The 7,276-nt window shown below is 37.5% G+C and overlaps 1 pseudogene; it reads left to right on the top strand.

Moving 5' to 3' along the window:
• Positions 1–398: 398 nt before the first annotated feature.
• Positions 399–7,276, top strand: part of LOC150041139 (chromobox protein homolog 3-like) — a 28,972-nt pseudogene continuing 22,094 nt past the window's right edge.

The following is a 7,276-nucleotide window of genomic DNA, read 5'->3' as shown; positions in this document are numbered from 1 at the left end:
CTAGTCAAATACCTAAGTAAGGGTTTTATGCCAAAACAGAAATAATTCACATATTTGTTCATCTTTGCTCAAACTTTTTTTTATGTGCCCTCCCTTACTATCCCAAATACAAAGTAGCAAACAACACAAAAGGAAAAGAGAAGGAAGCAGCAACAATGGTAACTAAAGTGTGTATCTTGTTTTCTTTTTTTCGGAGTTCATTTCATAGAATATTATTTTATATGATCATCTGTCCATAGCTATCGAGCCTTTGCCCACTACTTGTCTGCACATCATCTACAAAAAATAAAACAAAATAAAATTTGGAGATGCTGCTGCTACATGATCGCGACCGGGAGCATTTGAGCTTGTCAAGTCTACAATTAAAAATGGCCTCTAACAAAACTACATTGCAAAAAATGGGAAAGAAACAGAATGGAGAGAGTAAAAATGTTGAAGAAGAAGAGTCTGAAGAATTTGTTGTGGAAAAAGTACTAGACCGACGTGTAGTGAACAGGAAGGTCCAATATTTCCTGAAGTGGAAGGGATTTACAGATGCTGATGATACTTGGGAACCTGAAGAAAATTTATATTGTCCAGAATTAATTCAGCATTTCTTAATTCTCAAAAAGCTGGTAAAAAAAAGGATGGTGCAAAAAGAAAGTCTTTATCCAACAGTGAATCTGATGACAGCAAATCAAAGTAAAAGTGAGAGGCTGCTGACGAACCAAGGGGCTTTGTTAGGGGTCTAGAACCTGAACGAATAATTGATGCCACAGACAGCAGTGGAGAATTGATGTTTCTCATGAAATGCAAAGATTCAGATGAAGCTAACTTGGTGCTGGCAAAAGAGGCAAATATGAAATGCCCTCAGATTGTAATTGCTTTTTATGAAGAGAGACTAACTTGGCATTCTTGTTTGCAATATATATATATATATATATATATATATATATATATATATATACACTAATGAAAATCAAGTTTGATAGGTTGGTTTTGAAAATAATATTGGGGGAGTTGTTGAATTTTTTTTCCTAAATAGCATTGGTTACTATAACTAAAGCTTTCTGTAGTTGCTTTCTTTATCAGAAAAGAATATTTAATACCATAGTATATTTCCTCTGCATTCAGGAACAGATTTTTTTTTGCTTTTTCGTTTTTAATAAGGCAACATATTTTCGTCATTACTTAATTAAAACAACTTTCTATGACTGCTATGTTGAAGGACCATCCTGAATTTTTTGTGTGTTTGTGTGTGTGTGTAAACAAAATACTTACATAGGTAGTTTTTTGTTTCGAAGATTTTGCTTGTTTAGAGGTGTTGGGCGTCAGATCCAGAGCCTTGCATATGTAGGCAAATGATGTATCACTGTGTTACATCCCTGGCCCTTGTTTTATTTTGTTGTTGTTTAAGACAGGGTCACTAGGCAGCTCAGTCTGGCCTTGAACTTACTAAGTAGCCAGGCTAGCCTCAACTTTAGGTCCTCCTGCCTCTGCCATAGATAGCAAATGCAATATGTTTGCAAAATGTCTTGAAAGGAAAAATATCTTTACCAACAGCTTCCCTCACCCAGATGAGAAAACTAAGATAAATTTTGATTTCCTTTCAGTAAAAGTTTCTCTAATGTTCATTCCTTTACAAAATATTAGAATCTGTGTAATAAAAGCTCATAGATCATGGAAATGTAAAATCAACTTGTTAAAGATTTTGACTATTTGCGACCTGCTGGCCTAAATGAGTGGAGAAAATTTTATAATTGTTTACTTGAATGATTTTTTTCTTTACTCTAACTCATTTCGAACATGTAGGCTCAATTTTTTTCAGTATTTTTTTCAGTATTGGATTACTCATTCCACAAAAGCCAGAATGTAGTAATCAGAATGTTCCCCAACTGAATATTGTTACTTTATTGTAAATAATGGTGAACAGTAGCCAATAAATAGTTTTATATTCCTTAAAAAATGTCTGGTGGTGTATTCTAGTGGTAGAGTGCTCACCTAACATGCACGAAGCCCTGGGTTTCATTCCTTTGTATCACATACTCAGAAAAAAAGACAGAAGTGTTGTTGTGGTTCAAGTGGCAGGGAGATAGCCTTGAGAAAAATTTGTCCAAGGACAGTTCCCAGGCCCTGAGTTCAAGCCCCAGGACGGCAAAAAAAGGAAAAATTAAAGAGATTTCACATATACTAACAGTAACAGCACAAGAAATCCAACCCCATTTAGAAACTGAACAATTCAAATGAACTATATCAAGATTTTTTAATCTTGAGAAATAATTTAATATAGGAAAAGCAAGTTTTTATAATGAATAGCAGTAAATCTGTTATATATTAAAAAGCAAAATTACTTAATGAACAAAATTAAGTTTATATTTCATATTTTAAAAGATTTTTATTTCCATGTGTCAGATGGGCAAAGGAAATGTCATTGTGATTTTTCTCCAAATTCATAGAATGTTCCTAAAGAATCTCTCTCCTCCCACACCTCTCACTTTCCCCTTTACCCACTTCTTAAAACAACTTCTATAGATTTCTCTGTTCTATTTTCATATACATCTACAATGTACTTTGACTTTACTCACCCTCACTCATTCTCATGTCACCTATGAAAAACAAATTGACCACTAACTTTGAGCAAAAGCATACATATATTCTACTTATGATAATTATTCATTTCATTGTGAAAACATAGACATTTCATACTCGTTAATTATGTATTTCATTGTCAAATTCCTGATTTCTTATATTTTTATACTAAAATGTTTAAGTTCAATAGTACTAAATATTAAGTCATATTTTAAATATTTTAAAGATGTTTGATTACTAGCTGAAACAGGCCAAAATCTGAACCATAAAGTGGAGCATCTTGCTCAAGATTTCAATGACTTTTAGTGCATTTATAATCTAATACTTTACTAATATAACATGTTATAATATACACTGATTTTCACATTCACTGGTTTAGCATTTAAATTAGTTTTCAAGTCTCAAAAACACAGACACACACAAACACACACACACACACACACACACACACACATTTATTAAGTGACCTAAGGAATCATAAAGGAATCAATGTTACAAACGAATAAATACCACACAAATATTACTATAATAAATATTACATATTTTAGAGTATTTTACAAACTTTTGTTATAAAGTATACCATGCCATGTGTCTCTGTGTTCCTGTCCTGGCTCCTGGCATTTCTCTGGTCACTATGGCTTCCCCCTTCAGCTCTTCATTGTAGCTAACTTGGTTTGTTGGAATTGTTTTTGTCCTTTCTTCTCTGGCCTTTATGGTTCACTTTCCTAACCATGTTAAGTGTATTTGCTGGCTGCTGGACTTTGAGGCAGGAGTCCACCTTTTAATAAAGATTCCAATATTCAGCCTCTCAAAATGTGGCTTCCCTGTTTTCTTACCTCACACCAAAAGCCTTTTAAATACTATCTTCTATGTCCTTCATTGTGTCATCTATAATCTGGTTATTTTCTGTGAGACTTGAGCTTCCTTGTCTTGCCATGTTTCTGTTGTTTCTATGATTTATTCTGTCAGTTTGGAAAGAAAGCACTCAAATCTTAAATCACAACAGTACAGAATGCAAAAGTCAAAGTGCACAGATTTTAAACAGAAGTTTTAAATCATAGATTGGTATTTCCTTACCTAAATAACCCTTCACTTTTGGGGGGTGGGGTATGATGGTACAGAAAAGCTATAGTCAGTAAGCAAATCTGTTGAAAGCATCAGGATAAACCAAACCAAACCAAAAAGGCAACAGTCAAGCCAAGTGTATAGAATCAAAATGGAAACAAATACAGGCAAATGATAAAGGATGAAGGAAATTAAGAATAGGAAGAGAAAAAAAGAAAACAAATGTAATAAAAATAAAAATAAGGAAAATAAAGGAGGGAGAAAAAGAATAAAATAATAACTGAAAGTTAAGTAAAAGAAGATAAAAAACTAAAACTAAATTAAAATAAAAAATAGAAAGTTGAGCAATCAAACATATAACAAGAATGAAATATGCACACAACTAAGAAATTGTTAGAAGTCAAGAACTGTATAACTAAGACTGAATAAAACAGCAAAACAATAAGAAAAAAGAATAGAAAAACAAACCAAAGAAAAAACAACTACAACAAAAATGAGTTCCCTATTTGTTTGTCGGACTTTTGCCTCTCCTGGTCCGTGTGCGGTATGTTAATCTCTTATTGGTATCTCTGTTTTAGTTGCTGAGATCTGCAGCTGTCCTTGTAGCCAAGCTCTGGGCTGCACTGTGGATAAAGTTCCACAAGCATCTCTGATGATTGTAACTTGGGTTTTGCACTGTTTAAGTACAGAGGGCTGAGGTGTAGTTTATTCTGTATCTGTATTGATATGGGGGTGGGGCTACTACCTAGATCCACACTCGCATTACAATTGATATATGTGTGTGTGTCTGTGTGTGTGTGTGTATGTATTTTGTCAGTCCTGGAATTAAACTCAGGATCTGATCTCAGTCCTTGGGCTTTCTCAAGGCTAGAGCTCTACCACTTGAGCCTTTTTTATATATGTGGTTCTGAGGAATCGAACCTGGGTCTTCGTGCATGCTAGGCAAGCACTCTACCACTAGGCCAAGTTCCAATCCCCAATAGTTATATTTTTAAGACTTGACTGTAGCTTGCTTATAAATCAAAAAGAAAAGATGAATTCTTTAGTCAGTTTGTTTGAGTGCCCAGAAAAACATCTGTCTTACAAATCTGTCATCTCTCCAGCTTTTCTCTCCATCTCAATTAGGCAGCACTGGGTGGGGTGGAGGGGGGCTTTTTAGATTACAGGTAAGAGATGGCTCTTAACTTTAGCTGGCTTAACTTCTTCTGTGTGCATGGCTGTGGTATATCTGAAGTAGTTAGCACTTTTCTTCCTACTCTCAGTATGGTCTGGAAACATACTGGGCTTTTAAGATCTACCTGCTTTTTGATTATCATTATTGTTAGTTTTCAGTGAGATTTTAGATACTTTCAGATTTGTAATCCCAAGATGCTCCCATGGCTGAGAGCCCAGCTAAAATTTGGCTGGAATTCTGACCTTGACCTTGATCACTGCTGCAGAGCATGGATTCTTCCCCCTGGATAGTCTTTTGTTAGCCATTTGAGAGGGGTGGCACAAGCATAACAGAAATTTTTGTCCTTTTCAAAAATGGCATGGCTTCTCCAGCACATGTTCCTGGCTAAGTATTTGGTAGCCTCCTTGCTACTTTCAGAAATAGCGTTATTCTCAGATAGGGGGTAGGTTTTCAGTCCAGATGCTGTTCTGGTGGCCGGAGGGATATCTTTTGTGGGGTACTCACTGTTTTGGAGATACTTCTGTGTATCTGGGATGTGGCAAACCACATCTGATTGTGGTTCACTCTGCTGTGGACTCTCATTACTGCTTTTCCCCATGCATACTCTTTAAATTCTGCACTGAAAGTGTATGCAATGCCAATGGACTTAGCCACCGGCTACCAGTGCTACCCCCACTGCTGCTGCCACCACCACGGAATGCACTGGTTTCTATCATACAATCAGTTAATAATCTTCTGCTTTGGTTTATATCTCTGTACAGTTATAATCTATGTTGTGTGACTCTGTAGACACAGAATGCCTGATAGGACCCTAAAACTCTGCTTCACTTGAGATCTAATAGGGCTTGTAAACTTTCATCATTTTAAAGTTTACTCAGCTTCTATAACTCCATTTTGTGTTTGTGACTCACCTTACAAGGCTACATACCCACCCGATTGACTACTTCCTCATAGTATGGCATGTAGCCTTGTTCCTTTGTCTTTCCAGATATCATCCATAGTATAAAAAATGATCATAATAGTAGCTATAGAGAAGCCAGAGTAATCATCAGATTGCCCCACATATGATTTCTCACTAAATTGTTTTAACTAGCTCATGCTTGTTTACAATAATGTTTTAGTTTCTATACTTCATGCTTGTCTTGCACCTGCAGGAAAGAACCATCAGTTACTTTCCTCCCCTGAACAAATAAGGTTGGAAGCTTTTGGTTTTAAGAGTCCATGACACCAGACTGATCTCTACAGTTTGGGGGGCACCCCACCTGTCCAGTATAGTCCCAGCTGGTAATAAAGACTTTCTTTTGGCTGAATTCTGTGTCTTACTGTCTCCTCTACAACAGAGAGACCTTAAATTGTTCCCTGTTCTTTTGTCACCATCTTCTAAGAAAGCCCTTTGAAAACTTAAGGAAATCCATAAGTGTTCATATGCATCATATTTTGACAGCCATGATGTCTTACACATCTGAAATTCTAGGGGGCTCAGAGAACTTCTGGGACCAATTCAGGGGCACAGATAAAGGATTATCAAATATTTAATGACCAATACACCAGTTAAATAATGGGCACATACATACACACACACACACACACACACACACACACACACACACACACACACACACAATTTTAGTAAAAATCAGGACCTGGACACTGTCCCTAAGGCTAGAATTTCAGCCATTGTGTGGGGGGCACATCACATTAGGAAAATGGTCCGACTTGCCTGTCACCTCTTTGGGAGGTTTGGCTCTGGTTTGTGATATAAAATAAGGCTACCTCAAACCCTGGGATTGGCCCCGCCACCCTCTTGGACACACCTACCTCCCCCTGTCCTGCCCACCTTTATGCTGATAAACACCTGCATCCTACTTTAGCCCCTTGTACTTTCCCAATAAATGAGTGTCTGCTGCGAACGATCTCCCTGGCGTGTCCGTCTGTCCTCTGGTAAGGGAGGGCTGGGTGCGGGCCGCCAGTCGGCCCTAACCTTTCTCAGTCTGGTCTTTGTCGAGGCGTGTTCTCCCTGTACCTCTTGTGGGTCAGGAGGCAAGAAGCGCTAAAAATTCCGACATTCTGGCGCCCAAATGTTGGACACGAAAAGAATGCTCATCAGATGCGGGATTCTCGGTGAGCCAAGCCAAGCAGGTTACAAGGTAAGGGTCTCCCTGAAAAGATGGGGCAATACTAAGCCAAGAATGAGGACCCGGCGCTTAAAACGTTTAAATTTATTCTTGGAAGCCAAGGTTTGGAGATCTTAGATCCCCAGGCTGAGAAGGTCTGGGAGGTCTTAGTCAGGGCGTGTTCTCTTTGTACCTCTTGTGGGTCAGGAGGCAAGAGGTGCTAAAAACCCAGACACTTTTGTCCCAAGTTAACTCTCAACTTTTGGCATTTTGGTGATTAATTGGAGATAATAATTTCATGGACTTCCTTCCTGGACTGGCTTCAAATTATAATTCTCAGGGCTCAACCTCCCTA

Source organism: Megascapheus bottae, chromosome X (assembly GCF_031878675.1).
Source record: "Megascapheus bottae isolate mThoBot1 chromosome X, mThoBot2.hap1, whole genome shotgun sequence".
In the NCBI taxonomy this organism is placed as follows: domain Eukaryota; kingdom Metazoa; phylum Chordata; class Mammalia; order Rodentia; family Geomyidae; genus Megascapheus; species Megascapheus bottae.
Note: the sequence above shows the minus strand (reverse complement) of the source record. Positions and strands in the feature narration are given on the sequence as shown.